Genomic DNA, 26,638 nt, shown 5'->3' on the forward strand with positions numbered 1-26,638 from the left:
ATAACTCCATTATCTAGCCCATCTTCATATATAGAGACAAAATAAGGAATGTTTTTTAAGAAACAAGATGGGCTAGGACTGAGTATGGAAGTGAGCATTGAATGAATTCTCTCTGAACTGAATAAAAGAGTGATACTCTTGAAGGAATAGTACTTTGATGCATAATTAGATTGCAAAGAAGAGACCAGAGTGAAGATATTGTCAAAATTGTTGAATGAATGAAACTAAGAGATAACTTCTAGAATAGGAGATGCTGCAAAGTTGAGTTAAACAAAAAAAAAAACAAGAGACATGGAAGATAGTCATGGTTATGGTAAAATCTGTAGTTCCATGTTAAAAAATAACCCAGTAAGATTCTTAATAGCATTAAATAAAGGAGATATGAGAGAAATAAAAAATTTCATCATGCTATTATATATAAATCAATTCTTATAATTGTGTCCATTTTAGATAGTGAATTATTATATTTTCAAAATAGTCAAAGAACATGAGATGGTCAGAGCAAAGGATAAAAGATAATTAACCTCTGGCAAATAGAGATTAAATGAATTAGATTTGTTTAGCTTAGAGAATGAAGGACAAGGTTGATTTGATTATAGAAATACGTCATACATAGAGTAATTAGGAAGGAGATACAATTTTCTATGTCCAGAGATGATGGATCATTAGAAAATTGACTTTGATATCATGGTAATTTTGTTTTTAGATATAAATTCTTTAAATAGACTTTACAGACTGCTACAAATAAACTATTGTGTATTATATGATTTTATGTGGACTTCCGCAAAAACATCATTTCAGGAAATGAGCATATGTCTATCTGGACTAGTTTGTTATGAGATTAGGGAGTGAAGCAAGATGTGTTCATGGGTCTGTGATTTAAGCACATTTGTAATATTCACTGAAGCTGGTTTCATATATTTATTGTGAAAACCCATGTAAATAATGTTTCTGAGTCTGAAAATATAGTTTGAGGGTTAAGGCACATAATGTTATTTTTTTGGTTATCTTACCAATAATATACAGTTACAAAGTTGTTCTTGATTGAGATTCTAGTCATACAATGTTCCAACACTCATCCCTTCACCAGTGCTCATTTCCTGCCCCCAAAGTCCCCAGTTTTCCTCCCTTCTGCCCCCATCCCTACAGTCTGCCTCTATGGCAGACACTTGTCTTCTCTCTCTCTTATTTTCTTTTAATGCACAAGGCACATAACTTATCCCCTGTAATATGGAACCAACACCAGTTCTATCCTGGGAAGTATATAGTCCCCAGAGTATCACAGCATGCAGCTGTGGAATGCCTGCTCCCAACTCTGGAAGTATTCAGGAAACCCATATCTTAGAAACTGGGTAACATGGCAATTGGGTCACCCACGGATGGGTAACTGCAAAGCAACAAGAGAGAGAGAGAGAGACAGAAACAGAGACAAAGAGACAGAGACAGAGACAGAGACAGAGAGATACAGAGAAATACACAGACAGAAACACCAAACAAATCCTTAGGACCTTGCTTGATTATCTGGCCTGCATGATTGTGCAAAAATTGCCAGATGGATGAGGTGCTTGTCTTGTAAACTGCCATCTCTGGTTTAATTTCCAGCTCTTCCTCTGGTTCCCCAACCCCCACAATGAGTGATCCCTGAATGCATATCCAAGAGTATGCCCTGAGCACTGTCTGGTGTGGCCCCCAAATCAGAAACAAACAAACAAACAAAAATTACCAAGAGAAAACCCTGGTCTCATGAGAGACACTCCCCCAAATAAATAAATAGAAAATTCCATTTTAAAATCAAAATAATATTTATACTCTACTATGTTCATTTGAAGTCAACAGCCTCTTCCTAGTCACTGTCACTGTCACTGTCATCCCATTGCTCATCAGTTTGCTCGAGCGGGCACCAGTAAGATCTCCAAGTGAGACTTGTTGTTACTGTTTTTGGCATATCAAATACGCCACAGGTAGCTTGCCAGGCTCTGCTGTGCAGGCGGGATATTCTCATAAGCTTGCCGGGCTTTCTGAGAGGGATGGAGGAATCAAACCCGGGTCCACTGCATGCAAGGCAAATGCCCTACCCACTGTGCTAGTCCTAGTATGTGATATAAATTTGAGCAAATTATTTTAAATGGCATGAAAATCACTTTGTTTTATTTTTTATTATTCTGATAGAAGTTCAAAGTCCAGTTGTTAAAATTTCACTAATCAATGTTTTAAATAACTTTTCTAGTAATTTTATAAGCCATCTTTATTCTGACTTTTGAAAGTCCTGTAGAAAAGCCTAATTTCTATCAAATGAACATTTTCACTTACTTATGACCTATGTTTCAACACCAATACCCATAACCAGTTGTTTGACCTGACTTATTTCCTTGCTTTTCTTATTTTGTCTGTTTTGTTTTCAATTTTAAATAGAGAATGTTAGTAAACATCTGTGCTTTAAAGGAACAAAAGTTAGGCTGTGTCAGTGATCTGTGAAACAAGATTGATTTTTTTTATATATAGTAAACATATGTCGTCTTTTCATCTCATCCAAATGGAGCCCCAGTATACTGCAAATGGAAATGAAGGTGAGCTTATGGAAACAAATGCATTGGACACAAAACTGACCCACTTAGTCGATTTCATATACGTGGTGCCATGTTCTATGTTTCAAAGCACATCATCACTTACCTTTTGCTGTTGATTTTGCTTGGGAGTCACACCCAGTGGTACTCAAAGCTTCCTCCTGGGTCTGGCTCAGGGCGAGGCTCAAAACCAGGTCAGGTGCATGCAAGGCAACTGCCCTACCTGTTGTACTACTGATCCAGTCTACTACTACTCTCTTGCTCAGAAGGTTTCATTTACATGTATATCAAGTATATCATTTTCTGATCATTAAATGCCACTTTTTTATAGATCTGCAACTTATATCTTAAGGCATAAAACAATTCACTTGTACATCGCATAGGGCTGATGTGATACCTTGAGTGTTGCTCTGCCCTTTAAAACCATTAATACTAATGCTTAGACTGCTTTGCATTTGGGTTTGCTATCAGTTAGCTCACTTCATTATCTGCACACTAAATTGAAGATGATTATGTTAAGAGCACTTCATCTTTTCATTATCTTACATTTATTTGACTACCCTCCTTGACTACCTCATAGTTAATTGAAAGCCCAGTTGATATTAAGATCTGGAAATATAACTAACTATTATAGATTTCTCTCTACTCTGTTTTTTTTTTTTAAAAAGAATTTCTTTTTTTTTTTCTTAACTTTTTCCTCCTTACTTTTTAGTTTCTATATCAATGTAATGAAATTCCAGATATGTTTAGGAGGCATTCTTCTACCACATATTTCTTTCCAAAGTTTTCCGAGATATTAAAATAAATCACAATATAAGTATTATGTATGTTTGCATATGAGCAAAAATTTCCATAACCTTTACAGGAGTTTAAAATTCCTAAAACATAGGATTTATATTCTTTCAATTAAAAATTGCAAATCATTGAAATTTCTCTGAACTTAGTTACTAAAATACCAGAAATTCAAAACCGTGTGGCCGCACGACCTCATATACTCTTCATTCTCAGCAATGGAAAATAAATTATTGAATGATGCCTTTTCAGCAGGTTTGATTGTTGGGGGAAAATTCCAAATAATAATGGTGAGTTTTCTGTTGAAATATTGAATGTAATCCAAGTATAGAGAGAGTTAAGTGAAGATCATCAGCCACACAGGCAGGGGGTAGGTGGGATGGGAGCTATACTGAGGTTCTTGGTGGTGGAACATGTGCACTGGTGAAGGGATGGGGGTTTGATTATTGTATGACTGAGACTTAAATCTGAAAGCTTTATAACTTTTTTCATGGTGCTATGGTGATTCAATTAAAAATAAATAAAATTTTAAAAATTATAAATAATAGCAATGATTTTAAATTTTTAATGAGTTTACGGCCCTGTGCCCGCCCAGGAGGGGAAAGGTATTTCTCTCTCTCGCCTCTTTCTCTCCCAGCATGAAGGGCGCGGTGGCCATCATATTAAGACGACCACAGATGGGATTTACGACAAAAACTGCAGCAAAAGGACACGAGGGTGCTCTTGGGAAGGTGGGAGGCACCGGCCCCTCCCACAGCCGAGATGTGATCCCGGGGGCCGCACGCATGTGCGGCCTCTCCGCAGCTGCACAAGCGTGAATCCAGACCCAGCAAAACCTCTCTCGGCATGGGCAACTCCTCGCAGAATGTCTCCAGCCTGAGAACTAAGCCTCGGCCCTGTGCCCGCCCAGGAGGGGAAAGGTATTTCTCTCTCTCGCCTCTTTCTCTCCGGGGATGAAGGGCGCGGTGGCCGCCATATTAAGACGACCACAGATTGGGTTTTCAAGCCTGCAATTATCTAATATCTGGAAGAAATCTCCCTGGACTTCGTGTTAAAGTACAGAAATTCAAAACCACGCAGCCGCTACTGCGGCCGCGCGACCTTATTTGTCTTCACAGTAGGTCTGAATCTAGTGGGGTACTCCTAACAACAATTGTGAGGTTTGTGTTGAAATATTGAATGCAACCAAAGTAAACAGAATGCAAAATGAAACTTATCAGTTACAAGGTAGGGGGTGGGGGGGCAGGATGGGAAGTGTACTGTGTGGGTTTTTTTTTTCTTTGGTGGTGGTATATGGGCACTGGTGAAGGGATGGTTGTTTCAGCATTGTATAACTGAGACCTAAGCCTGAAAGCATTGTAATCTTCCACACGGTGATTTAATAAAATAAAATTTTTTAAAAAAATTTAATGAGTTTATTTTAAGCAAGAAATATTTAAGCTGCATAAAATCAGGTAGAATAGATAGCCAGAAGGCCTACATTTATGTAGGATGCCCAGGTTCCATCTCTGGCACCAGGTAGTCCCCAAATGTCACTGGAAGCAATCCCTGAGCACTGAGCTTGGAGTAGCTTCTGAGCACTCAACTTGGAGTAGCCCTGAGCTCTGTTGGGTATCACAAAAATAACACATCAAACAAAACAAAAAATTATGAGAAAACATAACTGACTATTCAGATTATTTCTTGCACTACTTGCAGAACGTCACTTGTTTCTTATATGCATGTATGTGGAAAATAATATGCACCTACATCTAAAATATTTATTGAAAACATTAAATTTAATATTCTAATTTAGTACAAACTTTGGCAGATTATTTTGCATTTATAAATAAATGTTATTTGAGACTAAGTATGAAGGATAAACAAATGCAGAAACTTAAGAATATACTTATTATCTGTACATGTAACACAATTTACAGACAGGAATACCTTTAATAACATGACTATATAATAGTTTTCCTGGAAAATGCTTGTGTTGATTTTTACAAAGACAAAAATTTGTATTACATATAAGCATACATATAGAAAATGTTGGGCTGGAATGATAGCACAGTGGTTAGGGCATTTGCCTTACACTCGGCCGACCGGGGTTTGATTCTTCCATCCCCCTTGGAGAGTGCAGCAAGCTACCGAGAGTATTTCACCTGCATGGCAGAGCCTGGCAAGCTACCTGTGGCATATTCGATATGCCAAAAACAGTAACAACAAGTTCACAATGGAGACGTTACTGGTACCCACTCAAGCAAATCCATGAGCAACAGGACAACAGTGCTACAGTTCTACATAGAAAATGTTGGATGCACATGATATATAGTAGCAAATATATAATATGTCTACATTTCATATACATTTATTAAACTAAAAGAGATCTTTTAATATGCAAGTCAGTATAAGTTCTATTTCTGTTTTTGCAGCTGTTATATATTTTTTTGGGTATCACAAAAAAAATAACTTTCATCTAACACTCCAAACTATTACTTGATTTTATTTTATTGTGGAACATTTCCTTCACACCGGAATTGAAGGCTCAGGCTCTTCCTCCTGTAGCATAGTGAGTTTTCCTAATTTACATGTTGTTAGAAAAACTACCAAATGCATTATGAAAACTCAGTTTTGAATATGGTCCTTTTAGCTTTAATGCAATCATTTTATTTTTCTACATGGTGACAGTACATTTAATGGATTTTAAATATTTATCAAATTAACCAAATGCTTGAATAAACAAATTCCATTAGTGGTTTCAGATTAGTATTAATTCAATGTGTAGACTATGAGTCATTCATAGTCCAAGACATTTATTGCAGTACAATTGAAATCGTGTACATCAATTATTTGAATTTTTGTTCATACTTTAAACTTAGGTATATTTTTAGGTTTTTGAAAATAGTTAATACCTTTTGAACATAAGACATATATATGTATATTATAAAATATCCTCACATGTATTTATATTATGAAATATCCTCAAAGCAAAAATTTAAAAACTGGAAAATGGAGAGAGGTCACAATGGTAAACATAGAACAATCCCATGTATTGACATTATATGATTCACTGTTATCACAAACAATTTCACATAAAATAATTGACATTGTTGATTCATAAAATAATATTTCTTATTTTGTCAGTGACTGAGTTCATGGAATTTTTATCTACCAATGATGGCATCACAGTGTCATATATATAGGGCTAGACAGATATTACTGTGCATGGGGTACTTGCCTTGTATCCCATATGGTCCCCTGAGCACCGCCAAAAATAGGTCATGTTATCCATTATACTTCTGAAGGTAGAACTGGTATGTACAAAGCACATTAGTGGGGAAAAAATCATACTAATAATATGCCTCTCATTGAAAATCTCTTATTAAAGCCTTACCTTGCTTTCAAGGCATATCTAAAAGTACTTACATAAACCACCTGGGATTTTCTATTATTTGTCAATAGGATGAAAAATGGTGACTGCTGTTTACCCATACATTAAATATCTGTCTAAATTTTTCTGTAAATGTATACATATTCATATATTTAAATACCATTATGTTCTACTTATTATACTTACATGGATCACTTTTCTTACTTTCTTTGATAGTAAATATATCTTTCTATTTGCAGAAAATTACTTTAGAGATTAGCGAGAACAAATTGACCACAAACAACCAGGGGGATATCTTAAAGTTTTGAAATGGTTTTCTAAAATCTTCAAAAATAGCTCTAAGAATTTGTAATTAAGGCTAGTTATTTAATTGGACCAGTTATCCTGCCCATTTTAATCTTAGAATAGACAATAGTAAACTAGTTTCAGAAACCTTCATATCAAAACATGTAAAAATGGATAAAAACATTTTGTCACACCATAACAGTAAAAACTTCCAATTTTCTTCAAAAATCAACAAAAAGAACATCTATCATATGGCATTAACTTTGTTTAAACTTTTGCTTAATGATAAACAATTTGAACAGCTTAATTTCTTAGTAAATGCATAGACTGTAAAGTTATTAAGTAAATTATTTTATATCATAATCCTATGCACAGTTTTTATAGTGTGTAAAAAAAGAAATGCACGTAACAAAGTGATATATAGTGGGTAGGGTGCTTACCCTGTATGTAATTGACCCAGGTTCGATCCCCAACACCCTGTACTGCTCTTCAAGCCTACCATGAGAGATTCCTGTGCTCAGAAATCTCTCTTGGTCTTGAGGAGGAAGCCCTGAAAACCACAGGCTATAAACCCTCAAACACACACACACACACACACACACACACACACACACACACACAAATCAGAAAGAAAATATAAAAGACCATCCTGACAAAACTGATCACTTGGCTATGAAGAAAACAAATCAAATACTTAGAGACTAGCATTGTTTTCTACTAAGAGATCAGGAATAATCTCTGAAAAATGTGAAAGTTGAACACAGCTAATAGAAGGTAGCAAGGTAAGAAGAAACTTGGCTAAATGCCTGGTGACAGGGGAGTGATAGAATGTGAAGTGAGGGGAATAAAACCGCACAGAGATCATATCACAGTAAGAAGCAGATCCAGCAAGGCCTATAAGATAAGGTATATTGATTTTAGTTTTTTGAGAAATGCAAAATAACTAACAGAGTTTAAGAAGAAATACGATATTTTGTGGAGTTTAAAAGTCCAAGTCATTCTAGATTTGAAATGCAGAGGATTCGGTTGCTTAACTTTCTATGAATTTTAACTTAAACACACTCTGCTACTTATGTGCAAAATAAATAAATGGTTATATGACCTTCTTTAGTGATTTCAAAAAGTTCCTTGTTGCTGTGTGTATGCCTCTGTGTGTATACCAGTTTAAACAGTGTTATCACATAATAATTTCTATTAGCTTTTGTTATTAAGGAAAAAGAAAAAAGATACATTTATGTTATGTTAAAAATTTAATTATGAATGATATGGATGAATTTGTTTTCTGAGATGAGACTGATGAAAGAGAAGTTGCAAAGTAAAAAAAAAAAAGCTTAAAATTTCATAGGGGGTGGAGAGATAGTGCAGCAGGTACAATGCTTGTCTGAAGTATATTCGGTTGGATTTGATCCTGTCACCATAAGGAGTTCTTTCTGAGCAAAGAACCAGGACTCTAGTCCTGAACATAGCAAAGTATAGCATAAAGGTAGCACTGCACTGTCATCCCGTTGTTCATCGATTTGCTCAAGCGGGCACCAGTAACATCTCCATTGTGAGACTTGTTACTGTTTTTGGCATATCGAATATGCCTTGGGTAGCTTCTGGGCTCTCCGAGAGGGGCAGAGGAATCAAACTCGGGTCGTTCGCATGCAAGGCAAACGCCCTACCCGCCATGCTATAGCTCCAGCCCAGCATAAAAGTAGTGAACAATAGCAATAATTATAGTAGTAATAATAATTAGTGACTCAGAAGCATCAAATGAATGATTCTATACCCAGCTTTATGAATATTCAAACTTTTAAGCTCTTAATACTGCATTTCCAAGTCAGATAAAAAAAATAATAAGGAGAGTTGGGCTGGAGCGATAGTACAGTAGGTAGAGCGTTTGCCTTGTATGTGGCTGACACGGGTTTGATTCCCAGCATCCCATACGGTCCCCCGAGCACTGCCAGGAGTTATTCCTGATTGCAGAGCTAGGAGTCAGCACTGAGCACCTTCGGGTGTGACCCCAAAAGCCAATATATATATATATATATATATATATATATATATATATATATATATATATATATATGAGGAGGTCTATGACAAGTCCACCATTCTTCTGGTTAATCGTGCTGTGGCTGATTAAAAAGAATTAAGAAACATTAATCCAAAAGAGATAAAGTCTATGCATTTTGTCTAAGAATGAACCACAAAGTTCAAAAGTTATGTTTATGTACATTACTATATTAATATTTGTTTATGTCTCAGAACATACCTCTTATCTTAAGCAGAGTTCTTCTGATAAATTATTGAGAGGATCTGGATGATTTGTAGTAAAATCAAATCATCTAGAAGTCTAAAGAAGTCAAGGAAAAAAGGAAAACTAGAAATGGATATAGTTATTATGTTAAAACAAAAATCCTTACAAAAGTAGGTCTTTGTCTAATCAAATTTCCAGGTGAAACAGTTAATAATAATTACTAAATAATTTTATACTTTTTTGGGGGGTAAGTAGGTTAAAATCCTTCTAAAACAAAACAGATTTTGACTTAGTTTATCACACTTAGGTCTCACCTCAATTATATTTTAGGTCCAGTAGAATTATAATAACAAACATCATATGAAATATTGGGTTGGGATATCATGGAATTGAGCTAATATAGTTACTTCACATTTTACTTTTTATTTTCGAATTAAAAAATATTGGAACCAAACCAGTGGTGCTGAGAGATTACTCCTGGCTCTGTGCTCAGAGATTACTTCCATTCTTGCCAGGGATTGAACTCTGCTGTGTGTAAGGTAAGCGTCTTACTCCTATACTATCTATTTGGCCATTCTTTTGTTTCTTAATGCATAGAATTGGTTCTTAGAAAAGTAAGACACAATTTCATTTTATTCACCAGTAAGTCTAGATTGGTTTGATGAGTGTAATTAAGCATACCTTGCGTAAAATCAAATTGTACAATAAACTTGTGTGTTTCAAGTAAAAGATGATCTCAAATTTTGCAGAATTTTATAGACTGAAAACTGTTGATGCTACAATTACTCAACTTTTTTTGTTATGTACTCTTTTTGAAACACACTTTTCTTCTAGGCGAAAAAATGTATTTGTTTAAACATTCATCATTAAAATAGGTATTAAAAAAGAAATACTTATTCATATATTCATAAAATTGAATCCACAAAGGATGCTATTATGACATGCAATCAAAATAATTAAGATACTGTTTGTAAATTAGGAGGTGAGATACAGAATTCCGTGAATTTTGAGACGCAAATGAATAATGACAAAAATGTGTTTAAAGTAAATTAAATGACATAAAATAAGTCATCTGTTATGATAAATATAGCAACTGGCTATATTAATTAGTGCAACCACCAATGGGTTTGACTATCATAATTCTATCAAAATATTTTATTGTGTTTCTTATTAAATCATAGTGAAGAGTTTCCATTAGTATGTTAGTAGTGAAAATAAGGATTATATTTGTTTATCATATAACTCGTGATGGAAATTATGATTGTGCCATTTATGGAGCATGGTTTTATAATATTTAATACTCAAGATTATTTAAGAAATTTCTTGTTACCGTCCATTTTATTATATAAGCACACATGATATTTGTGTAGCATTATCATTGAAAATCAGGGTTACTTGGTATCTTTGCATATATAAAACCCTGGGTTCAGTCTCTGTAACCCCTCCCCCCAAAGTGAGAGATGCTTTTAAAACTTAATAAATACACATAAGAATAAATAAATATATGAAGACTACTTTTTATCACTTGTGAGCAAAACCAGGACCTCATCCATACAAGCAAGTTTTCTACTTCTCTGTAACATTCTCCAACCCACCTGGACACGGACCAATATAATACAATATGAAGTAAACTGTATTTCAAAGGCAGTGCTTAGAGATTTGCAATACAATATTTTTCAGATATCCATTCCTCCATAGTGTACCAAAAAAAACTACCCTAGTATACAGGAATATTTTAGCTGCTTCCAAGGTTAATTATGCTACAGACTATAGATTTATATGAATTTAATTTGGGAGGAGAGCTTGTAAGCAGAGTTTAGGAAACCCAGGCACTTGCCCCTCTCCCCAATGATTTTCTTTTAGCTGGGCTCTTGGTTCCATGCGACAGTGCTTGGGCATTTAGTGAGAGGGATCATTCAGTTGACCTAGATAGTGTCTCGAGGCCACTGGGGCTGCATTCAGTTGTATTTGGTGAACCAAGTAACACCCAGGTTCAAATCTGGGTCTGCCAAATGCAAAGTGTGTATATTTTAACCCTTGCAGCATTTTTCTGACTCCAAAAATACTAGTTTTTTTTCTAGAATTATATACAGATTACTACAGACTTAGAAGCAGACATCTCTATGAACCATACATGAAAAAAGAAAAAAAAAAAGCATTGTGGTGAGAAAGAATACTTTAGTCAGTGGCAATGTTTGTTGTAAAATTCCTACAGTGGATTTTATTAATGTTCTGAAGCAGGCTTCTAGTAGCTGAAGCAATAGTACAGTGGGTAGTGTACTTGTCTTACACGAGGTGGACATGGATTTGTTCCTTGCCATCACATATGGTCATCAAGAGTGATCCCAGAGCTGGGAGCTAATCCTGAGCATCATTGGGTGTGGTCCCCAGCAACCTAGGCTGTTTACCTCCACAGAGAGTCCTTTGCTTTAAAGATTGTGCTTAAGAACTGGTTCACCTTTTTCTTTTTCCTTTTGACTCTTCCTTGACTTTGAATTCTTGGCTCTTTAGTGAGATCTAAGGTGGTATATTCACTAAGGGGAAAAAATGTATGGAGGAGAGTAAAACTTTATTTTTCAAAGTCAGAGTTTAAGCTCCATCATAGGAGAAAGGAACCCAACCAACTGAGGTCTGACTGACTACTTCTTCCACCCACAATGTTAAGTTCAAAGTGAATATCAATGTAACAAAATGGCTATTTTCGGTACCAAAGGAATTTCATGAAGTCAATACTTTAAAATGGCAGGCAGTGGTTTTGGAAAGCATACTGCTAATATCCTGATGCTCTACAGCAACAAAAATGTTTGATTGGAATTCAGGAGATTAACATTTCTAGCAGAAACCAATATTAAGTGTAAAGAAGTACACTTAGAATGGATTTCTCCATTGAGTTCACATTTGGCTCCAGTCTTTATAGGCTGCTCTGATGAATCTCTTCATAATGTCACAGCTACGGGCAGGGATGTAGGGAGTCAGAGATCACTGGGGCCAGGACAATAGTCCAGTGGCATTAGGCTGTTGCCTTGAAGAAGGTGATCCTGGTTCCATTCCCAGCAACTTATGTGGTCTCCCCAAGCTTCCCCAGTGCTGATCTGAGTACAGAACCAGGAGGAATTTCTTAGTATAGCTGAGTGTGGGTCAAAAGATAAAGGAAGCAGAACTAGATGTTTCAGAAGGAGCAGGAGGAGTGGGAGGAGGAGGGGGGTGGAGAGGAGAAGGAAAAGGAGAAGGAGAAGGAGAAGGAAAAGGAGAAGGAGAAGAGAAGAGAAGAGAAGAGAAGAGAAGAGAAGAGAAGAGAAGAGAAGAGAAGAGAAGAGAAGAGAAGAGAAGAGAAGAGAAGAGAAGAGAAGAGAAGAGAAGAGAAGAGAAGAGAAGAGAAGAGAAGAGAAGAGAAGAGAAGAGAAGAGAAGAGAAGAGAAGAGAAGAGAAGAGAAGAGAAGAGAAGAAGAATGAGGAGGAGGAGGAATCCCAGTGCTCGTAATAATTGAAAGAGGTTGCTTTATTCCCAAGCTAATCCCAAAGCCTTGGTAATTTCATCTTTTTTGCACCTAACTTCACAAATTTTGGCCACTAATTTCAACAAGAAATTCAAGCAGAAACACTTTAGCAATCTCCAACCTCTGCATATATGATTGTCTTCACTAATAAAGTTACATGAAAACAAATTTAAACAATAAACTGTTTTCATTGATGATAAGTGCACGTGTACATTATGGCCATTGTGGGGACATGTATAGGTTTAACGTACAGTATCTATCCAGGTTGGGTTAGGAACTAGTTGGCATAGTCAAATTAGAAAATCTTGAGATCAGTTTATTTATCCCAATACAGTTGACGAGTAAGTGACTCTGCAATGGTCTGGGATGGTCGTTATAGAACAACCCCCCCCCCCGCTCCAAGTCACAGGCCTAAGCAATGAAAGAGAGAAAGCAGTGGCATTGCCTTCATCAAAGAGAGCCGTGCTCTAGCTATGGCCCTGGCAGCAGTGCATTCCGTTAAGGCACAGCATCAGTTCAAAGCAACCTGAGTGGACAGGAATCAGCATGAGTGTGTGGCCTCACTCTGCTTCCTCTCAGAACACCTCACAGTGTGAGCCCAACTAGAGCAACAGAAAGCCATTGATGTGGATAACAGAAATTAGCACCGTGTAGCAGGTGACCAGCCAGAGAAGATTCCAGAGTAAGTTAAATGTATCGGAGAAAAGATAAAGGCATGCAACATAAGTAAAACATTTATTTACATGGGAAGAAATTCCCAAGGCTGTGTATGCTCTGTCTGCATATGTGGTGTTCTAGGTTCCTGCTCTGGAGATAGGAACACTGTGAGGTTATATTCTAACATAAAAAACCTAAGGTAACAAAATGCCTGTAGCTTTGCAATTTCAAAATTGCAAAAGTTGACTGTCCTAAGAATAAAATAAACTTAGATTTGAAGATAAAGAACTGCATCTTTTTTGAAGTTAAAAATCATGGACTGGACCAGCAAAATCTTCGCAACAATTAAGACCAAGTATGTAGTAATTTCATTTTAGAGAGACTTGATTCAAGCCCATAATCTCTTTAGCGGGAAGTCAAATTCTTTCTGAGACTAATTTTGGAGATTTTATAATTTTTCAGCATCTTCTTATTTGATTATACATTTGATTTCTCTATCACTACACAATATTGTGCCAAATTCAGACCATTATTTTTACTTTCCTGGCTCAGAATTTAAATACTGCGTTTGCATTCTCTTAGAATTTACCTTTAAAGACCTTGAAAACATTTTATTTTTACATTGTCCTCATTGTTTCTGTCTGGGAATTAAATTCTAATGATTTAGCGATTAACAGCAATCACAGTTATTGTTTTATGCATGATAGCTAAACTACTAATGCAGTTCTCTCCTTTGTTGTCAATGTTTTTGATACTCATTCATCTCATATAAATTCACATCTGATAAAATGTAGCCATTAATGAAATCTGAAATCACCCAACAGAAATTAAGAGTTGAATTTAAAATTAAAGACAATAATAGAAAGAAAAGAAACAGAATAAACAGACACAGAATCTCAGCAAGTTTTTCTGGGTTGGGATAGTTATCCTTTTTGGGGGATAGGGGTCTGGCGGGTAATTGTCCTTATCTCTCCTATAAAAATATAAAGGTAGTTAAAACTTGGGAATCTTAAAATTAGATTTTTTTTCCTGTTTTGGGTCACACTCGGTATTTCTCAGGGGTTTCTCCTGGCTCAGAACTCGAGAATTACTCCCAGGGGTGCTAAGGGGACCATGTGAGATACCAGGGAATCAAACTGGGTTGACTGTGTGCAAGGCAAACGTCCTACCTGCTCTACTATCACTCCGTCCCTATAAATTTAGACTTATAGATTCAACTGAATGTGCTTCAGGGCACTGGCCCACAAGAAAATTCATGCAAAACCCTGATACCCACCAGTCTTCAATATTGTTTCTCTAAAGATGTCTTATTTTGTCTGCTTTCTACGGAAATTGCTTCTTGTGGACATTCTTTTAGATGATAACTAAGGAAAGAGTCTGACATCTTCTATCCTGTTGATGGCCAGTATTTTTGGTTGATTGGTCCTCATCGCCTAAACTGGGTCTTTAGCCAATGACAAATATCATGCTTTAAAGTATAAATTTGGGCCTTGAATGACATTGGTTTGAATTATGCATGCTAATTTACATGTGGATTTTACAGGGCCTGGGAGGTTGCACTCATGAATTTAACAAGCCATGAATGAATTAGTAGCTTGAGCCCCTGGGTAAAGAACCTAAGTTACCTGGAGAGCCATCATTGTATGTTTTACTGAAAATTGTGAATGAATGAAGAAGCACTGGGAAATCAAAAGTCAATAACATATTTAAAAGAGTATATTCTGTGTACAAAAGTATCACAGTTACTTTTTAAAATATATACTTGTTCTTAATCATCAGTGATTGTTCGTCTGGATAACGAAAATTTCTCTCTCTGATAGTTCTTAGTTCACTCTCTCACAGTATTACTGTCGTCCCGTTGCTCATCGATTTGCTCGAGCAGGCACCAGTGATGTCTCCATTTGTCCCTGTTGTGTTCAGGAACAGGGGAATGAGGTCCATTATTGCTACTGTTTTTGGCATATTGAATACACCATGGGTAACTTGCCAGGCTCTGCTGTTCGAGATTCTGCATCGCTCTCTTCCAGGAGCTTTATTTTATACTCTCTGAATCTTGGACATTGATGAGATTTCATGGTGGGGGGAGGGAGCAGTTCATGGGTGTGGCTGCCAAGCTACTGGAAAACTTCGGTGGGGGATCTGGGAGGAGGCCCAGTCCCGACCCAAGCAGCCTTGGAGATCTCAGCCACAGGTCCCGCATACCTGGGTTCCTCTATCGGTTCCTTCATGTGTGAGGCTCATCAGAGCATATGGAGAGGAGCCTTAAGCATGGCTGTAGCTGGGTTCTGGATGTTTGGGGGCTGCCAGGGCTCTGCTTGGGGTGGGAAGGGAAACTCAAGCACCCCCTCCTCTGAGGGGGCCCAAGTGAAGACAGCCTGGTACGGGGGCAAGAGGTTCTGCCAATTTTGGATGTGGGGGCAATCTGGCTGTGACATCTGTCACTCCAGAGATCGCCAGGGTTGATTTGGATGATCTGGTTGACTAGAAGGGTGTCCCCTTCCTCCCTCACCACTCCATGTGCATCCCTCATGAAGCTGCGTGCTGGGACAAAGAGGACAACCTGCCCCCAACAGAGACAAACTGCTCTTTGGTTGAGGGTAGACGAGCAGCTGTGCTCCGTGCTAGAACCTTCAATCAAGCTCTCAATTATTAGTTATTGTGACATTTGTTTTTGTCATTCAATTATTCTATTATGGTTTGGGGGCCACAAACTACAAGAGGGGTTTCTGTCCTTTAAACCTAGGTCAGCAAAGTGCTAAGCAAGTACTGTTTGTGAAACTGTTGCTCCAGCTCCCCGAAGCAATTTAAAGACATCAATGTCTTCTGATATATATATATATTAAAGATGAGCTCATCAATCTAATTATTTCTTTCTTAGGTCTTTTCCCCTTTCTTTAACTTTTCTTTATCTTGGTTCCTTCATTTTCTATTCAACACTGAGAGTTGTGGAGCATGGTGACAGACACTGGTGAGGATAAGACCTGACCTTGCAAAGCAGCACAGAAGCAAAGCCTCACAACCATCTGGGCCAAGTTGGCAAGAATAGGGTGTCAACCTGCACCAGGTGTTGGGTCTTGAGACTCACTTGACCTCCTAGTCACATGAGCCCTAGACACAGAAACTGTCACTTAAGCTTAGCAACTTATCCTAACTGCAGCATCTAGCTTTGATTGGGATTGGACAGGGGTAAAACATAATTGGAGAGCTGATAGGCCAATAATGCCATACTTTGTGTGATTGGACCATCCTCTTAAGCCGAGACCCCCTAAAAAAATACTTGTGTATTTGGCAATAAAGTGAACAGCCATCAGCTGCTTTCCAGGGGTGTTTCTTTGCACACTCGTCATCCTTTAACCCATGTCTGCCTGGACCCGGTGCAGAACGTGTCCGGGCACCATTGAGGGGGAACTGTCCATAACAAAGGGTCTCCAATTCTTCAATTTTACTGCAGAGCCTCGTTATACTTTTATTTATCTTTCCCAGAACTCTATAAAGAAGATTTAAAATCAGAAAAGAATCAAGATTATTTTCATTACCAGTTATCTCACTGATGTGTTTTCTATTATCATTCTCTGGAAATCATATATTTTACTTTATTTATTGATTGATTGTACTTTTATATTTTCTGTCATTATATATCATTGCATTGTTCTGTGGGAAAATGCCCCAAAATCTCATTTCCTTCTTAAGAATCACTTTAAAAAATTGTATTTAATTTTTTGTTTTATTGTTAGCCCTCTCATTCATTTTTTCTTTAGTTCAATGACCATATTTTCTCATTGTCAGTATTTTATTTAATTTGATATACATGTAGATTTAATTTTGCTTTATTTTCTTTTTATTACTGCATTTTAATTTTTACCCTTAGATGAAATTAGAAACATTATGTAAAACATTTAATAAAACATTAAACAAGTCAGATATCTACTCGTCTATCTAATTAAAAAACAAAGTATTTTAAGTTTCCCACTATTATTTTCCTCTTCACTGTCACTCTATCACTGTCATCCCGTTGTTTGTCGATTTACTCAAGTGGGCACCAGTAACATCTCTATTACACTCAGCCCTGAGATTTTAGCAGCCTCTCCTTACTCATCTTTTCCAACGATTGGAGGCTCTTTCAGGGTCAAGGAAATGAGACCTATTGTTACTGTTTTTGGCATATCAAATAAGCCACAGGTAGCTTGCCAGGGTCTGCCATGTGGGTGGAATACTCTCGGTAGATTGCTCCCTGAGAGATATGTATGTATCTTTTATTGTATTTGGGATATGAATATGCCATAGAATACTCGCATGGCTCTCCTGTGTGGACAATAGACTCTTGGTAGCTTATCAGGTTTTCCAAGAGTAAGAACAAGGCTATTAGATGTCTTCCAGGAGTTTGGTTTTATAGTCTCTGGATGTTGGCCATTGGGGCACTGGGGGCAGTTTGTGGGTGTGTTGCCAAGGTACTGAAAAGTGGGTTCTGGGTGGAGAAGGCTCAGTCCCAATCCAAGCAGGCTTGGAGATCTCAGCCCCGGGTCCCGCACACCTGGGTTCCTCTGCCAGTCCCTTCATGTGTGAGGTTTGTCCAAATGTGTGGAGAGTGGCCTTCCTTATCCTCTTATCCAGTATAAATTCATCTTCCAACTATGGTTTATTTTGGTCTTGACACTTTGAAATCTAAATATTCATTTTCAATTTCATGTTCAGTAAGGATACTTTAGGTTTGCTTTGCTTTTTAACTCTCATTTTTAAATTTTGTTTTTTTTTGGTGCACTCAGTTATTCTCAGGGTTTCCTTCTGACTTTGTCCCCAGGGGTCTCTCCTGCTGGGCTGCAGGAACCATATGAGTGAAATGCCAGGAATCAAACCCAGGTTGGCCTCATGCAAGGAAAGTGCTCTGCCTAGTGTACTATTGCGCGGTGGCCCCCTTCTGTCTCTTCCCAACTTTTCTTTTTGTATGTGTGCTATAATTCCTTGTAATTTTATTTTGTTTTTAATACTTATGTATCCTCTTAGGCAGAACAAGGACAATATATGATCTCTTCAGAGCTCTTATACCACAGTGATGTAACTAATATTTTCACTGCATGACTGAAACTACTTCACTTATTCCATCTCATTGTCAGCTTTGTGCAAGTTGATTAATCAGAACTTAACTTATGTCTTGTATTACATAAATAAATTAATCTTATTTCAGAATTGCTAAGGTCCTGCCTTTCAGAGAATCCTCGTAATTCTTGACCGACTGTCTGTCTCATCAGATGAAACATCATTTTCTTTTCCCTCCATTATCTAGCTCAGAAATTAATAGACTTGCATAGTAGATTAACATACATATTTGTTTCTTTTTTAAAAAAATTTGCTTTTATGCTTAAAAATGTCTAACATAAACTCTTTGTATTAATATTCTTTTTTCATAATGTTCTACTATTATTTTGTACATGAGAACAGAGCAGTGAAAGGTCAAAATCATAACACTTGATTCATTTTCATTTATATATAGAATACATCACTTAGAAATGCATATATGAATAACGGAATTAAATGCTAGTCCACTTATTGAAAGAAAATGTTTTATATGAACAAATGTTCTTTTATAGATAGATAAAGCAATTACACCTGGGAACTCTGCTACTTATTGCTGTGAATCAGATGATATATGAGACATAACTTCTATAATGAATATGTTAATTACCGGGATTTACAGATAAAATGAGAGCTAATATATTGCATTTGACAATGTAATGGCTATAATAGATATTTAGGGTGAAGTGCTGCATATTTTATTTGTGCATGCTATTTTTCTAGAGTGTTGAAGAAACCAGAGGTAGCTAAAAATCCACTGGATCGACTGGATCCTCACTAGGAAATACAGGATGTTCGATCTAGAACCTATCTTAAGGCTCTTTCTATTTCTAAACAACGTTTGACATAGTTCCCCATCAGTGGATCTATAGAATAAAACTTAAAAGAAATTTATAATCAGCCAAAGTCACATTTCAATGAGCTGAAGTACATATTTTCCATGCAGAAAATTTGATTTTGATCTCTGACACCTCATGGTTCCTAGAGGACCACCAGGAATACCCCAGAGTATTGGACCAGAAGTACTTCTGGGTACTGCCTAGTGTGGTCAAAATATTCATAAATAAATAAATTGTCTACAGTGAAACATGAAACAATAATATTATCAATAGCCAGATTATACTTTCTTCTCTGAGTTACACAGATAATACAGTAACCATTTTTTCTACCTCCCTGTTTCACTCTACTGTTTCATTCTGCCATCTTGGAAATTATTAAAACAAGTTTCTATCTATTCTGCCATTGATTTAACCTTCTCCCTCTCTGAAACATTCATATGTTTTCTAGTCTTTAATAGCTCTTTTCTGCTTATAATTTTAACAAATGCTTGATATTATTTTAATGAACTCATTTTCATGTTCATTCAGGTCTTATTAATAAAATCTGTCAGAGCCAGAAATCTTAATTTAGTTCATTCGATGTTTTTGCAAAGTTTTAGCTTTTTTCATTTGTTTTTCTTACTAATTCTGTTTTTATATCTTCACCAATAAATGCACAAATAATAGTGACTGCAAAGTATATAACCTATTTCATCATTTCCTCATATATATGTATATATGTGTGTGTATATATACATATAAATACATATGTGTATATATATGCATATATATATAAAGATCCTGTTTCTGACTTTTGTATTTTTTCATGGTTATAATATTTCCAGAGAAAGGAAAAAAAGGCAGAGAGTCTCTTGCCCGCACGCCTGGCTGTCTTCCCCAGGGCCTCCTCGGAGGGGATGGGCTCCAGCTTCCTTCCCCACCCCAAGCAGAGCTCCAGGCGGCTGAAGACCTCCAGAACCTAGACACAGCCATGCTCAAGGCCCTTCTCCACACATTCGGATGAGCCTCACGCAAGAAGAAACCGGCAGAGGAACCCAGGTGTGTGGGTCCCGGGACTGAGATATCCAAGCCTGCTTGAATCAGCACTGACATCCTCCGCCCAGATTTCCCATCTCCCAGTAGGTAGGCGGTCACACCCAGGGACTGCCCCTGGCTCTGTGTAATCCTGTCAATGGCCAGCATCCAGAGACTTAAAAGCCAGTTCCAGGCTTTGTGGATGCGCAATATTTTATAGCCTACTTCTTCCTCTGGAAGAACCTGGCAAACTACTGGGAGTTTTCTGCCCACATGGGAGAGCCTGGCAAGGTCCCCATGGTGTATTAATATGACAAAACCAGTAACAAGCTGGGTCTCATTCCTCTGACCCTGAAAGAGCCTCTGGTATGGCATCGTTGGAAGGACGAGTAGAGAGAGGCTTCTAAAACCTCAGGGATAGGACGAATGGAGACGTTAATGAGACCGCTCTAGATATTCAATGATCAATGGGATGATGATGATGATGATAATCTTTCCATTTTTCTTAACTTTATATATGCTAATTTTGGAATTTTATATTTAATATGTTAATGTCATAAAATCACTTCCATTTGTATTCTCACTTGGTCTATTGAAAATTATGGTCATGAAAAGAATAGTTAAAGACTTTTTTAATATTTTTGTACTTTTTAAAAATTCAAACATTTATTTAATATCTGCATTTTCTAGGCTCTAATTTTACAATAGACCTAATTGCTTTTTTTTGTTTTTTGGGTCACACCCAGCGATGCTAAGGGGTACTCCTAGCTCTACACTCAGGAATTACTCCTGGTGATGCTTGGGGGACCATATGGGATGCCAGGGATCGAACCCGGGTCAGCCGCGTGCAAGGCAGATGCCCTACCCACTGTGCTATCACTCTGGCCCCAAGACCTAATTGCTTTTATAGTGTCCCCCAAAGTAGGATTGCATTTAAAAAATGCCAAGAATATACTGAATTTTTTTCATAAAATGGAGTATTCTAGCTGGAGCCACAGCACTGCAGTAGGGTGTTTGCCTTGCGCGTGGCTGACCCGTGTTTGATTCCACTGCCCCTCTCGGAGAGCCCGGCAAGCTACCCATGGCGTATTGGGTAAGTCAAAAACAGTAACAAACAAGTCTCACAATGGAGACGTTAATGCTGCCCACTCAAGCAAATCACTGAGCAACAGGATGACAGTGAGAGTGACAGTGAGTATTCTAGAAATTTTACTACTATAATTTCCTTTTTTCTGTTCTGATTTGATGATCATAGTTGAGACTCATCTTTTATTTTGTTCTGCTCTACCAGTTTGTGGGGATGCCCATACTTTATGCTATTACTGTTTATTCCATCTTTTTTGAGATGTTGGGAAAGATGGTAGCTAATATTTTTTTCTTCAGAGAAGTTCCATAAATGTGTGCTTTAGGAGACAAAAGGAGTAAATCTAACATAACATGCATCCTTGTGTTACTATTCTCAGCAATTTTATTCTATTTCTTATATACCATCTGGGTAATCTCTGATATTCCATTTAACAGCTTTTATTCTCCCATAAGCTTTTGTTTTATTTGCTACAATCTTATTTTTGATACTGAAATGTTGAATGTTTCTCTTTGTTCACATTACCCTGGTTCCACGAAAGATTTAAAAACATAATATTTGAGTAATTTTTTTTCTGAAAAAAATGGACAAACTTTCTACCATGTTTTGACAGTACCTATATGATCAAATGTCTTCTAAATTAACTTTATACATATAACAATCTTGCTATCTACATTGAAAAAAATTGATGAATGATAACCTAGGTCATTTCTAGACATATAAAATATTAGTAAAGTGTTAAACTAGTAGAGGGGACATAGAGAATTGTTTTTATGTGCACTTGTGGGTCTGTTTGAGAGAGACAGTGAGTGTGTACATACGTGTGTGTGTGTGTGTGTGTTTATGTGAGAGAGAGAGAGAAATCTTATCATCCAGTAAAAACAAGATACTTTAGAAAAAAAAAAGATAGAAATCCAGTGGCCCAGTATTTACAATCATTTAAAATATATATATTAAGAAAAGCTCCCGTTCCCCTTTTTTTCAAGTGTAAACAACTTTATTTTACTTTCATGATTTTTAAATTTAAAGACCCTTTAATTTTCTAGTGTTATTCTGATTTTCAAGTCCAATAGTGAATATGTTTGACAATTACTGCAAATATAAAATAAATTGCTGGCGCTTGGAAATGGTATTGAATTTATCAGCCAATCAAATCAAGAAGTAAAATAATCTTTAAAAATTGAGTTTCTGATTCAGAGACAAAGTGCATATCAATATGCTTAGTACTAATTTAACTCCCCAAAATTTCAAAGTCTTGTAAGTTGATTTAATATAATAATTTTGATATTTTAGGTTTGTATATAGAAATACTACTAATATATGTATATTAATCTTGTATATTATAAACTTCTTATAAATACATGTTAGTACATTAGTTCTAGAAACTTTGGGACAGAGATAAAGGAAAAAAAGGAATATTGTTATACTTATTTCCCTATATGGTACCTGACTAGGTGAATTATTTCTATTTCAAACTTTGTATATTTACTGTAGATAAATATTAGATTTTTTCCAGTATTTTTCTGTATCATCTGGAGTAGAAATTGCTCTCACTTTCATATCTTTTAATGTTTTTACATTGATTATTTTTTTAAATTTTACCAAATGCAACATTCATTTCTATCACAGTTTTATTGTCAGATGTGTACCTCTATACTGGTAGTGCAGCATTATGTATTGCATAAGGTCACCCCCAAAAGTGTAGTTTCCACACACTACTATAAATTAGGACCCCTTTACCAATGTTATTGGTAAATAATATTGGAATACTTTCAGCTTCTATTCTGACAATCTCCCTACTCTTGTAAAAATCTAAGAATTTGATTTTGCTCTGTTTTATGTTAACGTTGTTTATTCTGTATATAACAGTGAACCATTTGGCAGTTATCTTCTACCATTTCCTTGGAGGCACAGATTAATTCATCCAATCAAGCAATAGAAAGTGGTTCAACTACAGATTATCAGAGCCTTCAGCACTGTCAAGAGCACAAAGCCACAATATGAGAAACACCCTGTATGATAAAATATATACATATTGAATTTTGTATAATTCTCCAGAGACCAAGAATTACTTTTGCATTTAATTTTAAATGAAAACAGCAATACCATTAATAGCATAGAACATTAATGTTATGTTGAGTCATTTATTACATCTATTTTATTTTTTGTGTCTGCTTCAGCTTCCTAATTTTTTTTCATTTTACTGAGAATTTTGGAGAAACTTGATAAATGTCTTATTGGTTATTAAAACAATATATACATGTTGCTAAGGCTGAAACATTTTATAAGAATTAGGACAAGAAACTGCCACTGTTTTTACAGCTGTTAAAACTTGATGAGTGCTATATTTCACTCTTGTTAAAAAAGAAGGAAACTAATTGTGAATGCTTCTGTTTTTCTTATACTATATTGATTTTTCCTTTATGTACTTTCAACATCTCTTCTTTCATAAGCATCTAGATTTAAGTCTTGATTAATTGAACTGTTATTATTATGAAATATCCTTTTTACCCTGTCATATTACTTCATCTAAATGCATTATTACTTGATACTCATGGTTCCACAGTTTTGTTCTTTTGTTTGGATGGAGTGATTGCACAGCGGGTAGGGTGTTTGCCTTGAACGCGGCCAATCCAGGTTCAAATGTTCTGTCCCTTTTGGAGAGCTGGGCAAGCTATAGGGAGTATCTCGCCCTCACAACAAAGCCTGGCAAGCTACCCGTGGCGTTTTCTATATGCCAAAAACAGAAACAAGTCTCACAATGGAGACGTTACTGGTGCCTGCTTGAGCAAGTCAATGAGCAACGGGATGACAGTGTTACAGTGATGCGGTTTGTTTTGGGACCTCCCAAGTAGTGTCCAGGGGATCTGGAGACCCATTCATTATTCTCAGCCATGTTTCAATGGTTCAAAGTAAAAGTCCAAGGCTACAAAGCTCCTTGGGCACTATCATATGGAGGATTGCTGGGGCCACAGCTCTGCTGCTCTGGGTCCTCCAAACCCGGACCCTGAAATATATGGGGGACCAGTTGATCTTGGAATCAAACATGAAAAGGGTGCACAACCAATACTATGATCTCTGAGAACACATGCTACCACTTTATTGATTCATCGATCTATTTCTTTTGATCTTTTTGCTTCAATACACTGATGATTTTATATATATAGTGGAAATTTTTCATAAGCAGCGAACAGTGTTAGAAATTGCTTTTTAGTCCTAGCTAACAAAAATGTTTCCTATTAATCAGTGTTTAGACCATTAGCATAATATCATTACTAGAGCCAAACGATGGCTTATATCACACTATTTCAGACATTTTATTGAGAATCATTACATATGTATCTTGTCTTCTAGTCTATTATCATGGATCTCTATTTTTATTGCTTTAATGGATACTTTAACTTAACTATATGAGGTTTTAGCAATATTATTCTATTCTATACTGTTTATACAAACAATAAAAATATACTTCATTTTTTCCCTTATCTATCAAATATTACAAGTATGTATTTTGTGAACTTTATGCACATACATAATAATTTTAAATAATTAAATAGCTTTTAAACAACTTTAAGTGTACATACATGTATATGAAACATATATGTTTACAATTTGAAAGTTATATCCCTGAGTACTAATATATTTCTTCATTTGGTATTATTTTTCTTATGCATTACAAGTTTCTTGTGGTATATTTATTGATAACGTATTTCAGCCTTTGTTTGTTTTTGGGCCACACCCAGAGGTACTCGGGGCTTATTCCTAAGTCTTTTGCTCAAGGAACACTCCGGGTGAGCTCAAGGGACCAAATGAGGTTCCAAGGATTGGGTTTAGGTTTGCTATATGCAAGTCAAAATTTTACCCTCCAGGGTCTAATATTTTTAAAAGTTGCCTAGTCTACAAGAATTAGTATAACTTTGTAATTATCATACATTTAACATGTGTGATATTCCCTTTTAGGAATAAAATAATTTACTTAGTTTGTATAGATCACTTAGATATCCTATGCACCTAGACTTTTGGCTAACTAGTTTTATATTTTATTTACCACACAATAATCTTTGATTATATGTTACGATTTTGAAGTGCATTAACATCTATCAGAGAAAAAATTTAAAAATATATATGAAAAAGTATATGTACATATATATGTATACATATGTAACATATATTTAATGGCATAAACAGGGGATTTTTTTTTGTAGGATATCTTTGGTTTGTCCTTTCTCCCTTGCCACAAAGAGTTTATGTTTATCTGGTAATAATCTCTAAACATTTTAATACAACATTGGTATGTCCTGTTCCCCTGCCACAGGGAGCTTAGGTTTATCAGGTCACACCCACCAAAGTGCTCCTGAGTCACTCCCATTCCTTTGTTTATCAGTAATCACTTCTCTATGCTCTCTTCCCCAACCAGTTAATCAGCTTTTCCCCCTAATCAGACTCTGTTAATTTGTAAGGTCGGATCTTTCTAAGACACTGAACTTGTATTGTAAGTTAATATTGCCTTTCTTCTCTCCTCCTGTCTTTTGAACAGTTTACTTTAAAGCAATGTCCTTTTTGTATGAACAAAGGAAGACAGTTGTTAATATGCTTTTGTAACCTGGGATTTAATTGGCTTTGAATATTATTAACTCCCGGGCATCTGCTTTCTCAACTTAAGCCTCAGTTGCCCTTAGTTCCTAGCATCCCAAAAGCAGGTCCCGACTAGGGACTGAAGGGACCCAGGGCAATCTGTGAACTACCTTGGCATTTATGGGCCAGGCCTAAGTGCCACAATTCTTAACTATAAATTAAGAGCTTGATCATGGAAAATGCTGTCATAATCCAAAAGCAACAAGGAGACTAGGACCCTGCTAGGGATAGGAAAGACTAATCTGGCCTGAGCATTGTAGTCTGAGATCGAGATGACCCCAGGAGAGCAATTCTATAAGCTTAATGTATCTCTTACTGTGTCCATACAGAATGATTAATATTATGAATGCTTATATGTTAGTTGGACAAAGAGAGGAGAAACACACCCATGGGATTCCGCCCTTGGGTGGGTCGTCCTGCTGAAAGAGAATCTGTCCTAGAAGCAGCATCCCCTGAGGGAAAGAACTTTACCCCTATTGATTGTGACCACACCTATGTGTAAGCCCCAACCCCTCATGCTGGGGGATTTAACTGAGCTGTAAGAGTGGGCTTGGGGGAGCCAGATCTGGAGAAGCCAGATCGAGAT

Source organism: Sorex araneus, chromosome 2 (genome assembly GCF_027595985.1).
Source record: "Sorex araneus isolate mSorAra2 chromosome 2, mSorAra2.pri, whole genome shotgun sequence".
Taxonomy (NCBI): Eukaryota; Metazoa; Chordata; class Mammalia; order Eulipotyphla; family Soricidae; genus Sorex; species Sorex araneus.